Source organism: Acinonyx jubatus, chromosome E1 (assembly GCF_027475565.1).
Source record: "Acinonyx jubatus isolate Ajub_Pintada_27869175 chromosome E1, VMU_Ajub_asm_v1.0, whole genome shotgun sequence".
Classification (NCBI taxonomy): domain Eukaryota; kingdom Metazoa; phylum Chordata; class Mammalia; order Carnivora; family Felidae; genus Acinonyx; species Acinonyx jubatus.
In genome coordinates this window covers 16,968,636-16,994,214 of record NC_069397.1, presented here as the reverse complement: position 1 = coordinate 16,994,214, position 25,579 = coordinate 16,968,636, and the positions used below count along the sequence as shown (strand labels likewise).

General features: G+C 39.6%; 1 protein-coding gene across 1 annotated transcript in view; it reads left to right on the top strand.

Annotated features, from left to right (window-relative positions):
* Positions 1–10,803: 10,803 nt before the first annotated feature.
* The window catches only part of TAOK1 (TAO kinase 1), a 143,024-nt gene continuing 128,248 nt past the window's right edge, over positions 10,804–25,579 (top strand). The window contains exon 1 of the mRNA XM_027034564.2: positions 10,804–10,944. The gene's annotated coding sequence lies outside the window, so the exon portion shown is untranslated. The remainder of the gene's footprint in view (positions 10,945–25,579) is intronic.

Sequence of the window (25,579 nt, the reverse complement as noted above, 5' to 3'; positions counted from 1 at the left end):
TTCTTTCTTTCTTTCTTTTTTTAATTTTAACGTTTATTTATTTTTGAGACAGAGAGAGAGAGAGAGAGCATGAACAGGGAAGGGGCAGAGAGAGAGGGAGACACAGAATCTGAAACAGGCTCCAGGCTCTGAGTGGTCAGCACAGAGCCCGACGCGGGGCTCGAACTCACGGACCGTGAGATCATGACCTGAGCTGAAGTCGGACGCTTAACCAACCGAGCCACTCAGGCGCCCCGAACCATGTTTCTTTCTGCTGTGCTTCTTAGTGTTGCCTGAGTCTCAACAATATATTCTGTAAAACGAGTGTGCCCTGTCCATTTCTCAGACTTATGGTAAAGGTCAGAAGACCTCATAGATATGGAAGTTCATTGTATCTAGGTGATGGTTGCTTTCTTGTACCTGACCGTAGCAAGGGTTAACACATTCTACTCTAGCATCCTCACAGAGCCATATCGTTTGGCCTCACCAGCAGTTCTATTCTACTTGTAGTGAACATCTGTTGTTTTTGTCTGTCCATAATTGCTCCCTCTTCTTCTGGCAAAAGGTACCCTACATTCCTTGGGGAATTTCCTCTCTATTCCATTCCAACCACATCAATTCTATGTAGTTCTTGTGGAGCTGTTACTCTGAGCCTCACGCCACTGGGTGGACACAGAATCCCAGCTAGGGCAATCAAAATGTCTCATCCTTTGGTGAAGCTACTAGCCCACAAAAGAGCCCAAGCTGGGCTGCCTGGAGCTGTTCCTTATATTTTATGTACTCTGAGAGAGCAAGAAGCTTCCCTTTGCCTTTGAGGTCAGTAACCTGGGATGCTTCTGTGGCCATTTCTCCCACTCCACTCTGCCCCCTGTCCTGGTCCAGCATCCTTCTGCTGTATGACATAAACTAGGATGGAAATCAACCTTAGTAGGATCTATGTGAATCTTGCTTAAACTTCTCGTGGAAACATGTGTGTGACACATAAGCCCCAAATTCCGATCTGTTCATCCTCACAAAGTCCCAAATGCCTTCAATGTCTACATTTGCCATATCGTAACATTTCAGTATTGAGAATATTTATGAAGAGGAGAAAGAAAGGCTGAGGTTCACGATAGCCATTGTATGGTGCCATGTGATAAGTAGACTAGACCTCTGTCCCCTGCTCAGGGGTTTTTGACAGCTTATGTAGGAAAGATCACACAGCAGGCAAGTTTGAGTGGATGTATACACCTGAACTTTGGGACAGGGGTTCCTGTCACTAGTGATCATAATACAACCTATCAGTAAGGGAAGCATCTAGTTAAAACCAATGTTAGAAAACTCCTTGATTGATTTCCTGTGTGTTGACAGTAGCAATGGCAGCATTCAGTGCTGGGGTATTTTAAACTAGGTGGCAGCAGTGGAGAGCACCTGAACCATCAGCTCTACTGCTCCCAAAACAAACACAGACACCCTTATGACAAAATCCAGCCTGTAGAGAAAAACAGGCAAACAATTGGGAGCTGGGATGATGTGTGGAGACACAGAAAAAGGGGGGGTCAGACACCTAACAAAATTCTTTTAATTCCTGAGGCACTGGACCTTTCAGTTATAGGGTCTAATAAATTTCCTTTTCCCCCCCCTTCTGAAACTGATTTAAACAGTCACTTTAAACCAAAAGACTTCTTACTAGTATAGTATTACTACCTAGCAAAGAGAAGGCTAGAGAGGAGACACAAAGACAATTCCAAGCCAATAAAGCAGCAACTTCTTTTATATTTTGATTGCCAGCTGTTTGTTTTAATGTTTTTAATGTTTATTTATTTTTGAGAGACAGAGCATGAGCCGGGGAGGGGCGGCGAGAGAGGGAGACACAGAATCTGAAGCAGGCTCCAGGCTCTGAGCTGTCGGCACAGAGCCCAAAGCAGGGCTGGAACTCAGGAACCTCGAGATCATGACCTGAGCCAAAGTCTCTTAACCGACTGAGCCACCCAGGCTCCCCTACCAGCTGTTTGTTTTATATCCTATGTGGCACGACACTGGTAGGAATTAGTGTAGTGGGGTTTTTTGTTTTGTTTTGTTTTGTGTTGTTTTGTTTTGTTTTTAATCTTGGCAGATGTCAGCCAAAGAGAAGGGCATGACAAAATCACCAATTGGTCCTGAAGATAAATTCCAAAAACCTCTCAGTCCACAAACATGCTGCCCAACCCTTCCTACATTCACAGATGTCCCAGACAATCATGATGCACTGATCATGGGGTGCCTGCCAGAGGGTGGCGTCACAGCAGTGGGTTGAATATTTATGTCCTTAGGCATATGTAATAAGCTATACACTTGAACACTATAGTTCAAGCTATAACACTTGAACAAACAAGCTAATGCACACAACTCAAAATGTGTGTTTTGTTTGTTACTTAAAAAAATCTAACTACATCACCCTTTCCAGAAAGATCCTAAGCATGGTCACCTATCAGACTGCATTCAACCTTCTAATTAAAAAAAAAATTTTTTAATTTTTAAAAATTTTTAAAAATTTTCTTATTTGATTATTTATTTTTGAGAGAGAGAGACAGAGAGCAAGTAGGGGAGGGGCAGAGAGAGACAGAGACACAGAATCCAAAGCAGGCTCCAGGCTCTGAGCTGTCGGCACAGAGCCCAATGCGGGGCTCGAACCCGTGAACCACGAGATCATGACCTGAACCGAAGTTGGACACTTAACTGTCTGAGCCACCCAGGTGCCCTCAGCCTTCTAATTGTTAATTTCCAGGAATTCTCCCAGGGAACATCTGAGTCCCCACCCTATTTACTCGGTTCATGAAAATTGTATGTTTGTCTCTTTGGTGTTTTTCTTTTCTTTTCACCGCTACCTCCAGTCCCAGAAATATGTTTTGTAATTCCATGTGGTATAAAACTGAAAGTAATCAAATAATGAATTCTTGTTATATCTCCCACTTAGACATCACCTAGGTAAGTAATTTACATTTCAACCTCCCCGAGAAAGGTAGGAGAAGTACAACACTGATACTGCCTCCTCTAAGGAAGCCTTCCCTGAGTGTCTCCCCCACGTTGGGGCTAGATTGGGAGAGATTTCATGTACTCCCAAAGCATCCTGAGCTCACTCCTGCTGCAGTACTTAGAACACAATATTTTAATTGTCTGCTTACTTGCCTATTTCTCCCAATAAAATCTGATCTCTTTGAGGAAAAAAAAAAAAGAGTTAACCCTTTAAATGGGCTAGGAACTTTTCATGTTATATTTAATCCTCACACAACCCTCTGAGGAGGGTAATTTTTTATTTATTTATTTATTAAATGATTTTATTATTTTTAAGTAAGCTCTATACCAACATGGGGCTCGAACTCACAACCCTGAGATCAAGAGTCACAGGTTCCTGGTGCCTGGGTGGCTCAGTCGGTTAAGCGTCCAACTCTTGATTTCTGCTCAGGTCATGATCTCAGGGTTTGTGAGTTTGAGCCCTGCATTGGGCTCAGTGCTGACAGTGCTGAGCCTGCTTGGGGTTCTCTATCTCCCTCTCTCTCTCTCTGCCCCTCCCCTGGCTAATGTCTTTGTCTCTCTCAAAGAAATAAACTTAAAAAAAAAAAAAAAGAGTCACAGGTTCTACCAACTGAGCCAGTCAGGCTCCCTTGAGGAAGATAATGTTAACCCCATTTTACAGATAAGGAAAGGAATACTCAGTCTGGTTATGACACTGATGCAAAGTAGCATAGTTTTGACACTAGTAAGTGATGGAGGTGGGACTCCACAGTCAGTGTTTACTGTTGCTGTATCTTCCCATCCTCTGTTTGACACCTTCAGGGTTGGACTTCTTTTTTTTAATTTTTAAAAAATATTTATTTTGAGGGGCGCCTGGGTGGCTCAGTCGGTTGAGCATCCGACGTTGGCTCAGGTCATGATCTCACAGTTCCTGAGTTCAAGCCCTGCATTGGGCTCTGTGCTGACAGATCAGAGCCTGGAGCCTGCTTCGGATTCTGTGTCTCCCTCCCTCTCCATTCCTCACCTGCTCATGCTCTGTCTCTCTCTCTCAAAAATAAACAAAGTTTAAAAAAATTTTTTAAATATATATTTATTTTGAGAGAGGGAATGTGTGCGTGCATGCGTGCATGGAGGAGGGGCAGAGAGAGAGGGAAAGAGACAATCCCAAGTGGGCTCCACATGCAGAGCCCAATGCAGGGCTTGATCCCCTGACCTAGAGATCATGACCTGAGTTGACATCTAAGATCTTGGACACTCAACCAGCTAAGCCACTGAGGCACCCCAGGGTTGGACTTCTTTGAGACTCTGGAGCAGCTGATTTAACTTATTCATGGCTTGCTACAGATGCTTATCTGATAGTTACCTGAGACTGAAAGGTTTCTAGGTCAGGACTTTATGGAACTGAGTTATATTCTACTATCCTTAACGGTACCTTGGCCCAGCATTTATCTATTCCTGTGGGTTAAAATGGAAGAACCAGCTGTCTCCACATGCAGGGCATTTTCAAAAGATTGGCATTTTTCAATGATGTTCACAAAATGAACCCAATTGTATGGGAGTGAAGAGCTCAAGAAACCACTTTACACATGATGAGGTTTATTTTCCAGCCTATATCAGACAGCCTTATGTAGATATGTCTGAGTGAGGTATGAAAACCAGACTTAAACCTGCTTTAGTTGGTTGGTCTTAGAACCTAAAGACAAAATCTGTGGATGAACCAATAGGCCAGGATGCACTGAATGGGCTTCTAGTAACATACTTATTTATTGATTTGTTGATTATCAGTTTCATGGAGTGTCTCACTACAGGTTTCTACAATGGAAATTCTAAGACACATCCTTCTCACCAACTACCCTCTCATGCACTCAGCTTTAATGTTTTTTGCCGTCTACTATAAGGAAATAGAGGTTTCCATAAATAATCACAATGTAATTGCAAAACATGTATACACTAGTTAAAGTTGGTGGAGATATCATCAGGACTAATGCAATTCCCCCCCAAATTTTAGTAGGAGTCTGGTAAAACACCCAAAGAGGCTTTTTTCCTTTCTTCTTCTAAATATGCATATGCGCACACACACACACACACACACACGCACACACTTTGGAATTCAAATTATCTGTACATATTATTTGCATCATTCCTATAATTATAGATTTTTGAACTAAAAGAATTCCAGAGATCATTTTAGTCTATTGCAGTTAGATAGGAAGTTGAAGCCCAGAAAAGCATAAATTAAGGTCTGGCTCAGTGTATCATTTGCTTACAAGTTGTTTTGCATTGGTATTTAAATGTTTTGTGCAAGCAGATCTCATCTCTCTAATAGGATTTTGAGTTCCTAGTCTGGAAAGGGATTTGAGAAAGGGGACCAAGAGGCAGTGAGAAAAAAGGGGGCTCATGTTGAACCTGTAGTGTAATTTTAGCTCTCCACTAACAGCTAAGTGATGTTGCACAAAGTTATTTAATTTTTCTGAACTTTCTTCTTCTGTATTGGGAGTCATCACAATCATTATCATCATCATCATCATCCTTCTTTCAGGGCTGTTGGAAAGATTAAAAGGATAATGAATGTAAAACACTTGCTTCATACAGTTTTTGGCACAGAGTAACTTTATAAACATTAGTTCCATTTGCCCCTTCTGTATTTTATTTAAGGCTAACATCATACAGTAGGAATTCAGCAAGTATTTGTTGTTTATTTGTTTGTTTGTTTGTTTTAAATAGGCTCTACATGCAACACGGGGCTTGAACTCATGACCCTGAGATCAAGAGTCTCATGCCCTACTGACTGAGCCAGCCGGCTGCCCCCAACAAGTATTTGTTAAATTGAGTTGAATATGACTTGGTCTTTTACTGAGTGACAACACTGAAAAGACAGTTTAATTGGATAGACACCAGATCAGTCAGTGTACTCACCTACACATTGTCAAGGTGCCTTTACACACAAAGATACATGCATGACAAGAAATACACTGACATTACACATGGTCAGGCATGTCTTACACATACTAAAAATATGTGCATGGCATCAAGCTGTCCTCGGTTGATGGTGCCAGGAGTACAATATGTTGGAAAGAGAGTGTGGTTGAGATTCACTCACAAGTGGGGTTCAAATTCTAGCTCATAACTTCTTAGTTGTGTGATCAGGGCAAGTGACATAGCTCTCTGAACTGTAGTTTCCTTACCTATAATATGGAGGTAATAATAATAATCGAACCTATCTCACAAGTTTGTTGTGAGGATTAAATAAGACAGTGTATGGAAAGAGCTTATTCTTGGTTTTGCCACTGCTTGGGTAACTTTTCTAACAAGGTCGAGACATGGTTGGTACCCATTCTTTACCCTGTAACTTTCTTTCCTTTATTTATTTTTTTAGGTTTTTAGGTTTTTTTTAGGTTTTTTAGGTTTTTTTTAGGTTTTAGCTCCAACATGGGGCTTGAACTCAATGACCCCAAGATCAAGAGTGGCATGCTTGGGGCACCTGAGTGGCTCAGTTGGTTAAGCATCCACTTCTTGGTTTTGGCTCAGGACATGATCTTACAGCCTGTGAGTTTGAGCCCTACATCAGGCTCTGTACTGATAGTGCAGAGCCTGCATGAGACTCTCTCTCTCCCTCTCTCTCTCTGCTCCTCCCCTGCTCACTTGCACTTTCTCTCAAAATAAATAAACTTAAAAATTTTTTTTTAATTTTTTAAAAATTTATTTTTGACAGACAGAGAGACAGAGCACAAGCAGGGGAGGGGCAGAGAGGGAGACACAGAACCTGAAGCAGGCTCCAGGCTCTGAGATGTCAGCCCAGAGCCCAATGCAGGGCTTGAAACCAAGAAACATGAGATCATAACCTGAGCCAAAGTTGGATGCTTAACCTACTGAGTCACCCAGGCACCCCACTTAAAAAATATTTTTTAATACTCTTCACAGCATATTAGCAGTTAGCAGAAGAGTGAATAATAGTTCAAGATAGTGCAAACATCCTAAATAAAGCTAGAGAGGTATGCAGGGTTTTGTCTGGATTTTATCTGGAGGGTTTTGAGGAGCCATGGAAGAGTTTTAAGCAGAGAAATGATACATTCAGCTTTTAGAAATTGCATCTTAGGAAGATTGAAACCACTCACCTCAATATAGAGAATGGGGCATCCTGGGGGATGAGGAGAGTAGTTGGAAGGCAATTATAGTACCCTAAGTTAGAAACTGAGTTATGGGGGCGCCTGGATGGCTCAGTTGGTTGAGCGTCTGACTTTGGCTCAGGTCATGATCTCATGGTTTGTGGGTTCGAGCCCCACGTAGGGCTCTGTGCTGACAGCTCAGAGCCTGGAGCCTGCTTTGGATTCTGTGTCTCCCCCTCTCTCTGCCCTTCCTCTGCTTGCATTCTCACTTTCTCTCTCTCTCAAAAAATAAATAAAAACATTAAAAAAAAGAGAGAGAGAAACTGAGTTATGGGGGCGTCTGGGTGGTCAGTAGGTTAAGCATCCAACTTTGGCTCAGGTCACGATCTTACGGTCTATGAGATCCATGTCAGGCTCGCTGCTGTCAGCACAGAGCCCACTTTGGATCCTCTGTCCCCCTCTCTCTGCCCCCCCCCAACTCTCACATTCTCTTTCTCTCAAAAATAAGTAAACGTTGGGGCGCCTGGGTGGCTCAGTCGGTTGGGCGGCCGACTTCGGCTCAGGTCATGATCTCGTGGTCTGGGAGTTCGAGCCCCGCGTCGGGCTCTGTGCTGACCGCTCGGAGCCTGAAGCCTGTTTCAGATTCTGTGTCTCCCTCTCTCTGACCCTCCCGCGTTCATGCTCTGTCTCTCTCTGTCTTAAAAATAAATAAACGTTAAAACAAAAATAAGTAAACGTTAAAAAAAGAAAAAGAAACTCAGTTATGAACCACCATAGCAGAGGCAGTGGGGATGAAGAAAGAGATGGATTAGAGAAATGTTTAGGAGTTAAATCACATAAAGTGCAACATCTGCACTTATTCTAAGTATTAACTTATTTTCCCACCATTGATGAGTGTAATTCTCTTGTTTGCATATAATCTTAGAAATTAAACAACTGATACGTTTTGCAGTATCAAAACTGTTAATAAGCCCATGTGTATGTACACAGATTTTGCAACTGGCCAAGTCCAGAATGTGGAAAGTTCTACAGGTATCTGATTTCATAGCCAAATAAACTGCGTACAAAAAAGAAAGAAAGAAGGAAGGAAAAAGGAAGGGGAACTGTTATACAAGGAAAGAGACATGAAAGACATCGCAATAAATCAAATGCAGAGTGCAGAACTTCAGATCCTGGTTCAGATAAATGGACTGTAAGAAGACATTTTGGAAACTGAACATGGATTGGGTATTAAATAAACTGAAAAACTGAACATGGATTGGGTATTAAATAATAAGAAGTTATTGTAAAGGTGTTATAATGATATTGTGGTTATGTTTACAACAAAGGTATTTGTTAGAGACACATATTGAAGTATTTACAGGTAAAATGCTATGATGGTTTACTACAGATTTACTTAAAAATACATTGGCGGGAAAAGGTAGTGGGAGAATAGGTGAAACAAAAATGATAAAGTGGTGGTAATAGTTGAAGCTAGGTGATGGACACATGGAGGTTTATTACATCCCACTCCTTTTGTGTATGTTTGAAATTTTCTATACAAAGTTAAGAACAAATATTATATAGAAAAGCCTGTTTCCATTCCTAAATGTATGAAATAACTAGAACATTCTTGCTGTAAATTTCAGAAGAAGGGATCAGGTTTGGAAGGGGATCATTTGAGGGTAGGTGGAGGAAGAGGGGCCCTAAGGACAAGAAGGTATTAAGAAAACTGGTTTTGAGTTGTGTTGAAAAACCAAGGAGGAACACAGTTTCAAGATGGAAGGAGTATCAACTATGTTAAATATTGCAGATGTCAAGAAGGAAAGGATTAAAATAAACTCCACTAGACACAGCAAGTAGGTCATTCTTGACCTTGGTAAGATCAGCTGCAGTGAAGGTGGGAAGACACAACTTTCCCAAGAAGCTTGGCTGTGAAGGGGAGGAGAGATGAAGATCCTAATCCTTCTTTTCCTCTCAAAGAAACTAGGACATGTTTTTATGTTGAGGGGAGGTTGCCACTTAATAGTTGTTGACAATATAGGTGAAAAGAGTAATGACTGACTGACAGAGCAAAACCCCTTACTACAAGAAAGCATATTTGGAATAAATTATATGTATAACACACTAAAGTGGATGTCTTGTTTTTCTGATCATAGCCAGTTTACTTTCCTAGTTTGCTGTAACTTCTAGTAATTGTTCTGGAGTACATTTTTATGCATAAGTCTCACATATTTATCTCACTGCTTACTAGTTGAAGAATCAAGATTTTTTTTTAAGTTTACTTATTTATTTATTTTGAGATTTTTGAGATAGAACCAGTGAGGAAAGGGCGGGGAGGGGGTGGAGAAGATCAGAAGAGGGCTCTGTGCTGACAGTAGAGCGCTCTGTTGGATCTAGAACTCACTAACCATGAGATCATGACCTAAGCCCAAAGAGGCTTAACCTACTGAGCCACCCAGGTGCCCCAAGAACCAAGATTTTTTTTTATAACTGCACTTCAGGCACACTTTTTGGTTCTTGAATAAAACTGCTCTCTTTATAGCCCACTGAAGGGAGTTCCTCTAAAAAAATTTCTCACCACACAAAAAATTAAAAGCTCTATTCGTTTCTTGCATCAGGACCCGTAGGACTCTTTAGTTTGTTTACTGCTCACGTTTCAACAACTTACCTTCACTCAACCTACCAAAAACTTCTCAAGAATTTGTCTCTTTCCTACCATTACCAACATACAGGGTGGTTTAATCTGTATTCGCAACTCTTATTACCGTTCCAAAAATTACTATAAACTTTTAGAATCTCAAATACTCAACTATAATACTGATGACGCTGACCAGTTTACCTCTGCATTCCACGGAGGGGTTGAATTAAGATGTGTAAGAATGGGATGTTCTACATGTCAGGGCAAGCTTCTTATTCGTAAGGTTATGGGGGGGGGGCGGATGTTTTTGGAAGAGAGAAGGAGAAGGAGAGCCGATAAGCTCTTCTTAGATTTCAGGGTGAAATGAATGCACCTGACACCCGCGTGGCAGAAGAGTTCAGCCAGCTGAGCGAGACAGGGCTGGACTAAGGCTGGGACTCTGGGCCACCCGGGAAGACTCCGCCCAGTGCAAGCACTCGCGCGCTCCCGAGAGGGCGCGCACGCGTACGCAGTCTTGTCTCGCGCAGGGTCGGGCCTGTCAGGCGGGAAATCTCGCGAGATCGGAGACTGGGATGACTGTCGGGAGGAGGGGAGTGGTGTCGGGGAAGGGGGGGGAACCTGGGCAGCGGCCGGGCTCTGTGGCTTCAGGGCTTGGAGAGAGAGAGAGGGAGGGTGGCAAAGGTAGTGAGTTGGTGCCGCCGCCTGTCTAAGGAGAGAGGAGGGGTCCCGCTTGCCTGCGCCCTTCACGGGCCGAGAGCGCGAGGCACCGGCGAACCTCTGAGGCCTCCCGGCCCCTGGGGACCCCGCCCCGCCGCCGGCCGGCCGGCCCGCGGCCTCTCTTCCCTTTGTGAGCGCCCCCTTCCCAGGGGTGGTGGTGGTGGCGGAGGGCTGTGCGTGGGCCCGCCCGCCGAGGGGCCGCGGCGGGGGACGAGAGGGCCTCGGCTGTGTGAGGACGGGAGGCGGCCGAGGCCCGGGCCGGTTCCCCCGAGGCGGCGGCGGCGGCGGCTCCCAGCACTTCCCCGCGCCATCTTAGCTGAGCCCAAGCGCTGAGGGCGCCTCCTCGACCCCGGTCGTCCCCTCGCCCCCTCCCCCCCTGCCCCTTGTCGCAGAGCTTGGGCTGGGCGGCTTGCTGGGGCTCCGGGGGGGGGGGGCGGCGGTCGGTCGCCAGGCCCCCTCCTCCTCACTCCTCGCCCTCCAGCGTAGCGGCTACCCGAGCGCTGCAGGGGGCTGCGCTTGCCTACTCCGCCCAGACCTGTCGGCGAAAGGGTAAGGGCACCTCTGCTTTGGGAAAGGGAGACATGGAGGGGGCGGGGAAATTCGGCCCACTCGGGCCTCTCCGAGTAGAAGGGATGTGGGGGTGGGGTAGGGAGAGAGACAAGGAGGGTCTGTGATTCTGTGGGTGGGGTGAAGAAGCTGGTGAGCTGAGCGCCCTCCCGTTTTGAGGGGCAAGAGCAATTACATTTCTCTTTCCTGAGGGTCACCGGAAGGGGTGGTGGAAGGGGATGTCTCGAGGAAGGTGTGGCTCTCATGGGGAGACTGGGTTGCTGTGCACCCCGATTTAAAGGCGCGAGGTCCCTTTCCTTCTCTTCTTATCCCTCTGCTCCTCCCTCTCCTCCTTTGTAGTGTCTGTATTCTTGGGAAGGGTAGCCTGCTGGATGGATTCCACCCCCGCTCAGGAAATCTATACTCCTGTAGGGGTGATGGAAGCGTTTCTCCCCTCTACCCTTCCCCCTTCCCCATCCTTTAGTCTACTGCAATGCTGCAGAAGTCCAAGGCAGTTTCTTCATACACAGGCCCGTGTATACACTGAAGGGAGGGGGAGCAGGAGTGGGAAGTAATGGCGCTTCCCTTGGAAAGGTTACCCTTTTCCCTTGGTTTTAAATCGATAACAGTACCGGTTTAATATTCTTCCCTTGAGATCTGTCCCTGGGAAGCATATCTGTTCCTGTTGTTATTGTTGAGAAATATGGTCTCTGGAGAGGGACCCTGCCATGTTCGAACAGTTTTGATGTCTCTCTCTCGCTTTCTTTTTAAACACTAGATTGACATTTTGTGTGTGTGTGTGTGTGTGTGAATACATTGGGTTTTCACTGGGATTCAGATGAAATGATTTTGTACTCTTTCATGTCCCTCTCTTTTTTTCTTTTGTGACTTTTGTAGTTTTTGAAGAATTATTAAAGATTAATGCATACAGGCAGGCCGTTTAATGGACCTTCGTTCTCTTTGAGCTGTGAATTTTTAGGGTTAATGCTATTTGTATAACATTGAAATTGGAATTTTCTGAAAATGATTAGGTTACAAACCTTTCTGTGGAGATGCTTTGTTAAGGAAATGAAAAAGAAGACATTAATTTGCCTAATTATTCTGTGAAAGGATCTGTGTTATGTAGTCATTTTCCACTTCTTTTGCTTCATGTCATATTTATTTAAAAGAAATCATCTGGTTTACAGTAGTACTTGTTTTTAGAGTAGAAATAAATAAAAATAAAAATTTTAACATCCTGGAAGTGTGTTGCAAAGTGCTTTTTGTGATCAAAGAATAGTCTTGAAGTCTACTGTTCATACTTTTTTTCTTTAAGTGTTTAGATTTACTGATGAAATGATTTAAAAATGTCTCATATATAAAAGTTCGTAGAATTACTTTTTTTTCCCAAAGCAGTGAAGACTAAAATATGTACAGATATGAGTTGTTTTGATATTTTGCTAACAAGTTGCATTTGGTGTTTAAGCTTTGCTTAGTGGGTGACTTATTTTAAAATACCTCTGGATGTCATCTACATTTAATGTTACCCATCAGACGTTTTTTGGTGTGTTTGTTGCATTTTGAAACCTGTTTTAAGACAGGGATTTAAAGATGTTAGTAGTAGTAGTTTTAGGCAACAATTTAGTTTCTGTCATTTCATGATTTTGATATAAGGAGGCACATTAATGATATGTTAAATCAGTTTTATTATTTTTCTTCAGAAAAGGGAATTCTCCTTTCTTTATTTCGTTTTGATTTTTATCTAAATTTATTTTGACTTAAACAGCACTTCTCATTTGAATTTTTATTTCATGGCACAAAGCTGCCATGTATGTAGAGTTTTGGTGTATAGAGTTTCTCCCTATATGGGAAATTATGCCGTAAAGTTTAATTCTGTATGTTGTTGATAATTCATATTTTTTGTCACGTATAAACCCAAGCATACTGCTCAGCAGAGAATGATTATGTTTTTGTGTTGAAAAGATGCAGGCAGAGAAGATTTGTCAGTGAAGGCTACAAAACTTAGAGAATATACACAGAATGTACGTAAACTTCTTGCTATACTTCAGCATGCTAGAACTAAGACTCTTAAGAACAAGTAAAAAGAAACCCCGTTTTCCATAGCTGGTAGGAATTCTAAAAGTGGTAAAGTATCTTCTTTACCAATTATATAAATTCATTATTAAGGAAAAACTGCCTGAGGGTTATTTCGGCTGACCTCTGATGCCACTGTCAGAGAATACTGAGAGCTGGGTTTGGTTGATTCCCGTTTAGTATGGTACTTAGGTTTCTAAATAGTTCATCTACAAAATGGCAGTGTACATCACTTCCTGTTCTTTCACAACTGACTCTTTCTCTGGATTCCCTTTTAATGACTTAACTTTTGGCATTCTGATATCTGATTTGTTAATTTCGTTATAATTCTCATGTTTTATAGATGGAAGAATTTCTAAGAATCAACTGGGTTTAATAGTCTAATATTATCTTGTCAGTAACCTACCTTCCAAACTAAAAGATAGTTTCTCAAACATATTTAAACTCTGAGAGGTTTTAGAGAAATAGAACAATGTACAGAACAAAAGTATGAGTGAACTGAATAGAAAATTATTACTGTATTTTCTATAGTATAGATTTGAGGAGAACTATGGATATGGCAGTTACTTGAATGTGTGTTAATATTAAACAACCTTTCTGTATATCGAGGCACAGACATATTTGGTCCCATGTTATGTCAGTCCATTAATAAGAAAGAAGCTGATTAGTTATAGAACACCAGGAAGACTAAATGCTGTTATTAACCATAAAGAGAGTAATTTATTTTAGTAATTTGCTCATACTTAGTGGATATAAATACTTAGTAACTTCAGAAATTTTCTAGGGGCCAACAGTTGGCATTGAAATTAGATTTGAGATTAATCTGTTACTCACATTACCAGGAAATAAATTCTGGGTTTTTCATCTGACTGATTTGTGTATTAAAATCAGTTAATTTTTTCTTTGTATCACTTTTGGTTATCAGTAGTCTCTATTATAATAATTGCATTCATACTAGTTTAACCGTTTAGAAATTAGGAGGTTTTGGGGTGCCTGGGTGGCTCAGTAGGTTAAGCCTAGAGGCTTAACTCTTAACTCCTGATTTCGGCTCAGGTCATAATTCTCACTCCCCTTCTCTCTGCCTGCCCGCCCCCCCCCCCCAAACTAAATAAACTTAAAAAAAAAAATTAGGAGGGTTTTTTGGTATGTATTAACTGATGTTCAGAATCATGTATGAATGAGTCTTTTCTAAAAAGTGTTATTTCTGTAGTCAACTTCTTGCGAAAAATTGAGATTGATCTGTTAAACAGAGTGCCAACGTTACATTTATCTGCTTTTAGGTTTTTATACTTGTTATGGCTGGATTTTAAAAAATATTCTTCAAGATTTCTGAGGCGCCTGGGTGGCTCAGTTGGTTAAGCATCTGACTTTGGCTCAGGTCGTGATCTCGCGGTTCGTGAGTTTGAGCCCCACATCGGGCTCTGTGTTGACCGCTCGGAGCCTGGAGCCTATTTCGGGTTCTGTGTCTCCTTTTCTCTCTGCCCTGCCCTGCTCACGCTCTGTCTCTCTTACTCTCAAGAATAAATAAACATCAATTAAAAAAAAATATTCTTCAAGATTTGAAATTCTAAGATGTGAGAAAGATACAAACCTGTATTATTCCATTCCATTCCATTGTTGGGTTGAAATATTTTAATTTTTAGTGGTAAAAATTGATGTTTAATTTCATTAAAGATGTCTCAGACCTTCTAAAAAATCCACATGAATTAAAAAGTTGTATGGAGGGACTAGAAACAGTTCTTAAGAAGAAAAAAAATTTTTGACATTGTATTTTATTGTTTTGAGAGACAGATTGCTGAGTAGGGAAGAGGCAGGGAGAGAGGGGGAGAATCCAAAGCAGGCTGTGGGCTTTGAGCAGTCAGCATAGAGCCCCATGCAGGGCTCGAACCTATGAGCACAAGATCATGACCTGAGCCAAAGTTCGACGTTTAACCTACTGAGCGACCTAGGCACCTTTTTTTTTTTTTTAAGTTTATTTATTTAGAGAGAGAGCACACTTGTGTGCACATGCACACCAGTGGGGGAGGGGCAGAGAGAGGGAGAGAGAATCCTAAGCTGTCTCCACACTGTAGTGTAAAGCCCAATGTGGGCTTGAACTCACATAAATACCTGGCATGTAAATAAAAGTATAGATATATAGCCTATTAAAAATGCCAATGTCAGTGTAAACAACTCATTCTTTTTAGAGTTGTATATTTACAATTTTTTCCAATGTTTATTTTTTACTTCTTTTAAATATTTATTTTTGAGAGAGACACACACACAGCACAAGTAGGGGAGGGGCAGAGAGAGAGAGGGAGACACAGAATTTGAAGCAGGCTCCAGGCTCTGCACTGTCAGCACAGAGCCTGACATGGGACTTGAACTCATGAATCCTTAGATCATGACCTGAGCTGAAGTTGGACACTTAACTGACTGAACCACTTAGGAGTCCCAACGTTTATTTTTGAGAGAGAGAGAAAAGGGAAGAGTCAGAGAGAGATGAAGACACAGAAATCTGTAGCAGGCTCCAGGCTCTGAGCTGTCAGCACAGAGCCTGATGCGGGGCTTGAACCCACGAACTGGGAGATGATGACCTGAGTCGCAGTTGGCTGCTTAACCAACTGAGCTACCCAGGCGCCCCTAAACATAACTACTTTTAAGTGGCCTCTAACATCTTTAAATTTGAAAAGGAGCTGATTTTTCCTTTTGACAAAATGCAGAGTTAGAAGAAGGTGAATTATTCTATTTAGAAAGACATGCACGGGGGCCTGGGTGGCTCATTCGGTTAAGTGTAGGATTCTTGATTTTGGCTCAGGTCATGATCCTGTGGTTTGTGGGCTTGAGCCCTGCCTTGGACTCTGCACTGATGGGTTGAGCCTGCTTGGGATTCTCTCTCTCTGCCTACCACCCTGCTCGTGCTCCTCATGCTGTCTCTCTCTCTCAAAATAAATAAACTTTAAAATAAAAAAGAACTCTTAGAAAGATATGCAAAATTTAGTTTCTGAGAAAAGCAGTGACAAATAATGGAATGGAACAAAATATTCTGATTTGCAACCACTGATAATGATAAAACTGGCACGTAATATATCTTAATTTCACTTAATATTAGCTGTGTAATTACTTTATGTAACTTAAAAAAAGTTTATTTATTTTGAGAGAGAAAGGGGAGGAGGGGCAGAGAGAGAATCCCAACAGGCTCTACACTGTCAGTGTAGCACCTGATGCGGGGCTCAAACCGGGAGATTGTGACCTGAGCCAAAATCAAGAGTTGGTCGCTTCCAACTAAGCTACCCAGGTCCCCCCCCCCCCCCGACCTTTATGTGACTTTTTAAGCCTTACTTTCTTCATCTATAAAATGAATATAGAACCTACTTTACAAGGTTGTTAGGTTTAAATGGGATAACTTGTTAAGTACTTAGCATATTGCCTGATACATAGTAAGTGCCCAGTAAGTTGTTGGCTATCACACACTAGCTGTTTAAATAAATGTTTGCAAATGAATACAGGGAGTCTAATATTTAACACTGAAGTGCATTCCATAATTTTGATTTGGATTAATACATTTGGAGCTGGACATACCTTTTTGAAAGAAATGATTAGAATTTTTCTTTTAAGTTAGCTCCACACTGAGCGTGGAGCCCAACTCAGGACTTGAACTCAAGCCTGAGCTTCAGAGTCGGATGCCTAACTGACTGAGCCAACCCAGGAGCCCCTAAATTATTAGAATTTCTAATTCTAAGAGTAGCTTACAAACTTTTTATACCTATAGTGGACTACTGGCTAGTTCTACAAGAGATATTCTTTTTCCTTTGTGGATAAACCTTTCCTAAATAGTGAAATTTTCTTTCCCTTTTCTACTTCATTTGTTTATTTAAGAGTCATTTCATGTCACTCTTCCACATCCTGGAGCTCTTTTCACCTTCCTAGCTTTGAAGGCATCCAAAGTACTCCTGCTCTCCTAAGCTTATCTTTATAGGTTCCCTTTGTACATCCTTACCTTGAAAGTGGTTTGTATTCTACAATATATTAATTAACAGACATTAAATGATGATCATATGCCAGTAAGACATGATACCTGCCCTGGGGGAATTCTGTCTTTTCATTTTTTTTCCACCTCCTGAATATTTTCTTAAACTAGATACTCATGAAAGCAAGGAATTGTCAGTTCCTTGGGATTGTCAGTTCCTCTAAGCTAGTGTTTTTCAAACTTTAGGTTGTGACTTAATAATGGCTAGTGAATTCAATTTAGTAAGTTACAATAACAGTTTTTTTAAATGAAAAATAATAGGAAATAATCAGAATGTGGTATGTAAGGGTAAGCATTCTAATGAGAAACTTTTTTTTAATGTTTATTGATTTGAGAGAGAGAGAGAGAGAGAGAGAGAGAGAAAGTGTGCTCACACAGGGCGAGGGGGGCAGAGAGAGAGGAAGAAAATTTCAAGCAGGCTCTGCAGGGCTCAAGCTTACCAACCATGAGATCAGGACCTGAGCCAAAATCAAGAGTCAGATGCTTAAGAAACTTCAGAGTTGGGCATCCCAACAAACTTTTTTTTTTTTTGGCTGTATCTTTATGTGCTCTGGATAACCAGTTACATTTTAAAAATATGTACATTCAAGTTAGTTACCCAGTTACATTTTTTAAAAATTTCTTTTTCAACTCATCCTTTCTACCTTTTTTTAATGTTTACTTTGTTTGAGAGAGCGTATTTGGGGGAGAGGTAGAAAGGGGGGGCAGAGGATAGGAAGCAGGTTCTGCACTGATAGTGAGCCTGATGTGGTGTTTGAACCCACAAACCATGAGATCATGACCTGAGCCAGAGTTGTATGCTCAACCAACTGAGCCATACAGGCACACCCCCTCCCCCCCTTTTTTAAAAGTGTATATTTATTTATTTATTTTCTGTAATCTCTACAGCCAAGGTGGGGCTCAAACTCATGACTCTGAGATCGGGAGTCACATGGTCTTCTGACTGAGCTAGCCAGGCACTACATCATCTTTTTATGCCTTTACTTTATGTATTTACTTTTAATGCCTCTGAAGTACAATATACTTGTTTTTTCTTTTAATAAGTCTACTTCCAGTGTTTCCTGATTCTAGTCTCTAGTCTATTTGATAGTTATGTTATGCGTATTTACCTTTATTAGGCTGCACATCTTGTTAGGGTACTAAGGACTCTGTCTAAAAGATCCTGGTAAGGGTACCAGCCATTTTGGGTGTGATGGTAACTTTTGAGGTGTTTATATTGGGGAACCTATGTTATTACATATCTAGAGTCATAGCCTGTGTGTATGAGTGCAGTTTCTTAGGAATTGCAAAATTTATTTTTTAAGGAAGGAAAACTTTTTATTTGGAGCATATTGAGAAAATGTCTTTTATTTTTATTTGGGGTATATGTGGATTTTAAAAATATTGTAGCATATATTTTAACAGGATTTGTAAGGTGACTATTTAAATATATTAGATAAGTATATTAAGTATATTTTTAAAATTTCAGTGTGCTTCAGTGCCTGACATTTTACCATATCCTTATGTTTTGGTTGATGTTTTTAGTCCACTTGTGGTAGCAGTTATGAGTCTCTAGGCTGTATTTTTTACTGATTTCTTCAAATTTATTTCCACTGAGACTGAGAAAGAAATTTCAGAAAAACTTGATGAACAGCATTACTAAACAAGGGGAAGGCTTTTCCTTTGGGAAAGCTTTCTCTCTTTGCTAAAAGCATCTATATTGTTGATTGGAAAGACTAAAGTTACTTATTTACCTGTAATTATACTTGATAAGGAAACTTTATTGTTGCATAGAAACTCTGTATGGTATGTGTGATAGTATTTAACATGTAGTGTTTCAGTAATCTCATGCTATGTAAATGATAGATGATGACTGTGATGTTTTATAATAATGGATCATCACATTATAGTAGTATGGTGTTTGTTGGTTTTGTTCCTTAGAATTTAAGGGTTCTGAGTCCCAGAGGAACAATATAATGTGCTTGTTTTCAAATTCTTTACTTTGACATATATAGTTGTTAGCGCTGATTTTTCCATTATTGAGAAAATAGAGTAATGAAAAGATCCTTTTATCTTCATTTTAGGTACTGACAAAATGTTTTTGTGTATTATGTGTGAATATTCAAGTTCTGTAAAATAATGCTGTGAAACTTTAGAGTAAAAGGACTTAAAGAAGGAAAAGATGTGAAAGTTTTCTATTTAGAAAAGGAATGTCCTATAATAGACTTGGGTTGCTAGCGATGGAAAGTATAGAATTTGGGTATCTCTTCGTTTATGTGACATTTTGGTTGAACTAATTACACATATACATACAAATATATAGTGAATTGGTTGAAGAGAACCACTATATTCAAGAATAGCATGGTTTTAGAAGAAAATAAAAATATTGATATGTGAATTTTGTTTTTGTAATATGTATTAGATAATACAGTAAATTAGAAGACTAAGTTTTGCAAGAGAGGCTTATAACTATAGTAAAAGTTGTTATCCCAAAATCCTAAATAAAGGATTGTTACCAAATGAAATTTTTTCTGTCACTGGTTGAATATATAGGAAGTAAGTGCTATTTATTATTTAATAAAAAATAAATGATAAGGGGGATGGGAGTATTTTGGTTTGTATTTTACTTTGTTTTTGCATTTGGTAGTTTTAGTATTGGAATTGAATTAGATTTTGTGCCTGTAAGGAGGGCCAAAATGATATTTGAAAAAAACATGTTTTTAATCCGCAAGAATGGACCTACTTTGAAAGTTGTATGTTTTGAGAACTTTGAGTAGGAATCAAAGAACTTTTATTTACCATATTTGGAATGTAGATACTTCAATAATGTATCATTCTTTCAAAAATTTACCTTCAGTTGGATAATTAGCCTTCTGATATTTTACTCTAAACAACTAAATTTAACAGGTCATCTGATTCATTTAAAAGTCTTGAAAGTGCAGATCTTCATTCAACCTTCTACGTGATGGTGTGGAATATATTAGGGTAGGAATGGTAAAACAGGTACAGTAAGCAAACACCTAAAATATGTCTTATGACTCTTTGAGGTGGTACATCCAGTCATTAACAATAAAATTCTGTTTTTGAGATATGAAATGTTTATTAAATAATTAAAATGTCTATTTTTGACATTAATTTGAGGTGCACTGTTACTCTGTTAATATAAATTATATTGGATTAAAGTTAGGATTCTGGAATGGTATCCTTAAATTTTAGTATTAAATTTTTTATTTATATTTTTAAAATGTTTTATGTTTATTTTTAAGAGAGAGTGAGGCGGGGGAGGGACAGAGAGAGAGGGAGACAGAGAATCTGAAGCAGGCTCAGGCTCTGAGCTGTCAGCATAGAGACTGATGCGGGGCTCAAACTCACAGACTCTGAGATCATGACCTAAGCTGAAGTCAAGATGCTTAACCGACTGTGCCACTCAGGTGCCGCTTTTATTTTTATTTTTAAGTAATCTCTACAACCAGCATTCAGGCTTGAACTCCCAACCCCGAGATCAAGAGTTGCATGCTCCACCAACTGAGCCAGCCAGTTGCTCTGGTATTCTAAATTTTAGTATTCATTATTTTACTTTGTCTTAGGTGGTACTGTGTGATAAGATGAAAACATTTTTTTGAAACAGTGTTCTTTTTTTATTCCTTTTGATGCATAGTGATTAAGCTATTTGGTATACTCATGCTTATCTTAGTATGGAAATCAATTTTCACTTAACACTTTTGAGATACTCAGGTTATAACTTTTGATTTGTTGGCATATACTATGAAAACACCAAATCAAAATAGTAATTGATGAAATTTGAATTTAAAGACTACCAGCTTAGGGCACCTGGCTGACTCAGTTGGTAGAGCATGCAAGTCTTGATCTCAGGGTTGTGAGTTTGAGCCTGTGCTGGGTGTGGAGCCCACTTTAAATAAATGAAAAAATATCTTTAAAAGAAAAAAATAAAGACTACCAGTTTAGCCAGTACACTATGTAGCTTTAGGTTTATTTTAATTAAAATGAGATTCATTAATAACACATGTATTTATTATATATTTTGAGTCCTATATTCTAGGCACTGTGTTTATCATAATGACATCTATTTATTATACATTCAAGTGCTATTTGCTAGGTGCTGTGCCCGGATACAAAAAATGAGTTAAGACTGGATTCCTCCTGTAGTTGAGTTTAGTTAGGGATATAGACTTGCAAATAGGTATATACAATAATTCAGTGCAAGATTTCTCAACCATGGCAGTACTGACATGTTAGGGAGGATAATTAATTGTTATGGGGGGGATCTGTGCTGTGTATTATGATATTTTGCAGCATTTCTGGCCTTTACCCATTAGATGCCAGTAGCACTCCCTGCCGCATGTGACAATCAAAAATGTCTAGACATTGCTAGATGTCCCCTGGGGAACAAAATCACTTCTGATTGAGATGCACTGGTTTAGTCAATGCTAAGGTTATGGGAAGTGGAATGTACAAAGAGCTGTTATAGCAAAAGTAAAGGTAGAGTTTAATGATGTTCAGAAAGCTGGAATGAGCCCTGAGGGAGTGTGATTTTATCTAGGTCCTAAAGAAAAGTAGGACTGGAAAGGATATCAAATACCTGAGAGCATGAAAGATCAATATCTAAGAAAGGGATTCATAGTTTGTGGCTATAGGTTATTTATAGGGTTAGGAATGGATATTTGGTAAAAAATTACTTTGGGGCCATCTTAGTTCTTTTAACTGTTTAATTGAGGCATAATTAATGCACCAGACTGCATAAATATGAAGTGTAACATTGTTGAATTTTTGCAGATGTATACAGTCATGTAATCACCATGCAGAATATGAAACATTTCTAGCAGTTCTTACAGTTATTTTTTGAAGGACCATTTTTGCTGATGTGAGAATCATATAAAAGCAGGAGTGTATTAATCAGATTTGTGTTTTGAAAAGATTACTCTGAAGGTATTATGGAGAATAAATGGGCAGAAATTATATGTAGGAAGATTGGTTAGAATGTTATTACAGAAGTCTAAATAAGGAGAGCTGACATGATGGATTTGAGAGACATTAAGGCAGAAAAATTGATAGGATAGGGGTTTACTAGAGGTAAGCGAAAGGATGTGTTGAGGAAGACTTTGTTTTGTAAGCAAACAAGAAAGATAGTGATTTTGGCTTTGGTTGTGTATTAGGAGAGACTAGGTTATGTTGTGGTAACAAACAGTTCAGAACTTTTAGTGGCTTTTAACAGGACATTTTTTTGCTTGACATGCTGTATGTATAGTGTGGGTTGGTGGGGGCTTCTGCTTGTTCTTGCTATGCAGGGTCTCAGACTGATAGAGGCTCCATTTTAACACATTGTTCGCGATCTCAATGGCAATAGAAAGGAAACTTGCTAATAACTCACTGGCTCTTAAAGTGTCTAGAAGAGGGTCATGTCATTTTGGCTTATTCATTGGCCAAAACAAATCCTATGGTCTTAACAGATTACACAGAAGAGGTAAGGAAGTGCAGTCATACTGTGCATTCTGAAGAAGAGAACTGAAATATTTCAGCCATAGTAAATATTTGCCATATGTTGAGTTACAGCTTATTTAGTCTTTTAAATAGTTAATTATGTTGAAATTTATGGTAAGAGTTTTAGTAGTAGTAGAGCTGCCAGTTACTGAACATTTATTTGTGTGTGTGATACTTTAAGATATATTTTTACAACATTTCTGCAAGGTAGGTGGCAGCCCCATTATATAGTGGGGAAACCGATGCTTGAGGTTAAAGAACTTAAGATTTGTGTAGCCAGTAAGTAATGGAGCCAGGAATATGTCTGTAAAACCTGAGCTAGTTGTACTCTACCAGGTTAAGTAGAATCTACATGGCAGTAGGGTAAAGGGAGGAAAAAAAACTTTTTGACTAATCAATCACATATTGCTAATTAGACTTAATTTTTGGAAAAGATTTTGCTTTTAACTAATCTCTACACCCAGTGTGGGGCTGAAATTCACAACCCTGAGATCAAGAGTTTCACGCTTCACTAGCTGAGCCAGCCAGGCAGGCCCCCCCAGACTTAATATTGTTAATTAGACTGAAGTGAATTAGCAGTGGTGTTCTTCCTGTAAATGACATTTCTCCAGAATGTTACTGAGATTTCACAAGTTTAGAGTATTTCACTACATTTTAAAGATTCAAAGATTAAAAGCTGCTGTTTTGTATTCATTAATTCTCTCTTTTTACCACCTTCTGATATCTGCCTATATCATAACAGAGTTATTAATGTTTGAATATGAAAATTTTTCATCACTTCTTTGTACGTGAAATACTAGTGTATGCAGTTTATTTCTCTATTTCTCTTCCTTAGTGAGAATGTCCTTTCAGGTATGGGAATTACTAGTCTTGGGGTATTGATAATTAGAATTAGAGGGAATGTGGCTGTTGGGAATAGAAAAGTCAAGGAGAAGGCTGAGTCAGGATTTTATAAAAAAAACTTTAGTAAAGATTAAAGGAAATAAATTTGATTTGTAAAACTGTCTTCCAGCTTCTAATGAGGCAAAGAAAGAGCTTATCTTTTAGAGGCTAATAGTACTTTTACATGAAGTTAATGGACAGAGCTAAGAGCTAAGGCTCTCTATAATGGCAAAGGCCTGTGCGAAGTAAATTAGTCAAAGTATTTCCATCATACTTGCATCTTGGCACCACGGTTGCCTTTGGGAAATCATCAGCTTTTGCCTTAAAGTTGGAAAAGGCCTTAAATAATGGAAAGAGGTTAAGTTATTTAGAATAAGTTATAACTGTTCATGGTATAAAATTTAGAATATACAGGGGTGCCTGGGTGGCCCAGTCCGTTGAGTCCGACTTCGGCTCATGTCATGATTTCACAGTTCGTGAGTTCAAGCCCCACATCGGTCTCTGTGCTGACGGTTCAGAGCCTGGAGCCTGCTTCAGATTCTGTGTCTCCATCTCTCTCTCTTCGCCTCCCCTGCTCACGCTCTCTCTCTCTCAAAAATAAACATTGAAAAATTAAAAAATAAATATACAAAAAAGATATACCATGGAAAGTAAGTTATCCTTCCATGTCTATCCCCTTCCCACACTGTACCCCTTTGTACAAGCAATCATAATTTCTTATCTATCCTTTCAAAGATGGTTGGTATTAAACATTTGAATGGTGGATTAGGCAGGAGGAGGAAAACCTCCTAGTATGCATGTCTGCAGAACAGCAGTACACATTTACAAGCACTTCAAATGAGAGACATGAAAAATTTATAGAGTTTAGGAGCATCTGGCTGGTTCAGTCGGTAGAACATGCAACTCTTGGTCTTGTGACTATAAGTTCCAGCCCCATGTTGGGTGTGGAGACTACTTAAAAGTAAAATATCTTAAAAAAAAATTTGTAGTTAGTAAATTACCTGTATGGTACACATGGGAAATTTAGGATATGTAAATGTTATTGGTATTTTTTAGCAATTTAGTGTGTGCAAAAATATGCAAAAAATTTTCTAAGAGCATAAATATACCGGTGATCTTAGTCCTCCTGATCTTGTTTGCTTTTTTAATATTTTAAGTGCCAAAAAAAATCAATAAAAACATTTTTTATTAGGTCGATTTTCAGGGAGCAGGACTTTGAGTTTAGAGAGAGACTCGGGGTGCCTGCGTGGCTCATTCGGTTAAGCGTCCGACTCTTGGCTTTGGCTCAGGTCATTATTTCACCGTTCATGGGTTTGAGCCCCTTGTCCAGCTCTGCTCTGACAGAGTGGAGCCTGCTTGGGAGTATTTCTCTCTCCCCTCCTCTCTCTCCCCCCTTCCCCCTCTCTGCCCCTCCACCCCCAATAAATAAATAAACTTAGAAAAATGTTTTTGAGAAGTCTCAAGGAGAATAAATATTCATGTGTGGTTCTAAATGTCTTCCTTGTAATGCTTAGTGCTATTTATTGTCCCCTTCTTAAAAATTTTATTTTACTGGCCCCTTACTCTAAATGTCTCCAAATGCCTGCCTGAGATGTCTTGTATTTCTTCGATATTCATAGATATGCTAGTTTCAACACATACAAAATGAACTCATCTTTTTCATTTCCCCTTGCAAAAGGTTCCCCTTATTTACCAGTTTCAAAGTTAATAATGCTTTTTTAGTCAGCGTTACCAAAGTATAATTTACTTGCAGTAAAATTCACAAATTTTTAGTGTTCAGGTAACCGTCACCCTAGTGACAGCAAAGAGCATTTTTCTGTTCCCTGGAAATTCCCTATAACCCTTTGCAATCACTCACTCTATTCCTAGGCAGCCACTGATGTGATTTCTATTACTATGAATTAGGTTTGTCTTTTCTAGTTTCATAGAAATGTAATCATACAGTGTGTATTGTTGTTGTTGTTTGTATTCTTTTGGCATAATGTCTGTGGTATTTATGTTGTTGCATGTATTATGGTTCATTTCTTGTATTCCTTAGTACTATTCCATTGTTTTGTTATACCATAATTTATTTATCTGTTTACTTATTGGTATTTGAATCATTTCCAGATTTTAGCTATTACAAGTAAAGCTGTTATGAACATTTGTGTGCAAGACTTTTATGGCCATTTATTTTTATTGCTGTTAACCTTTCTA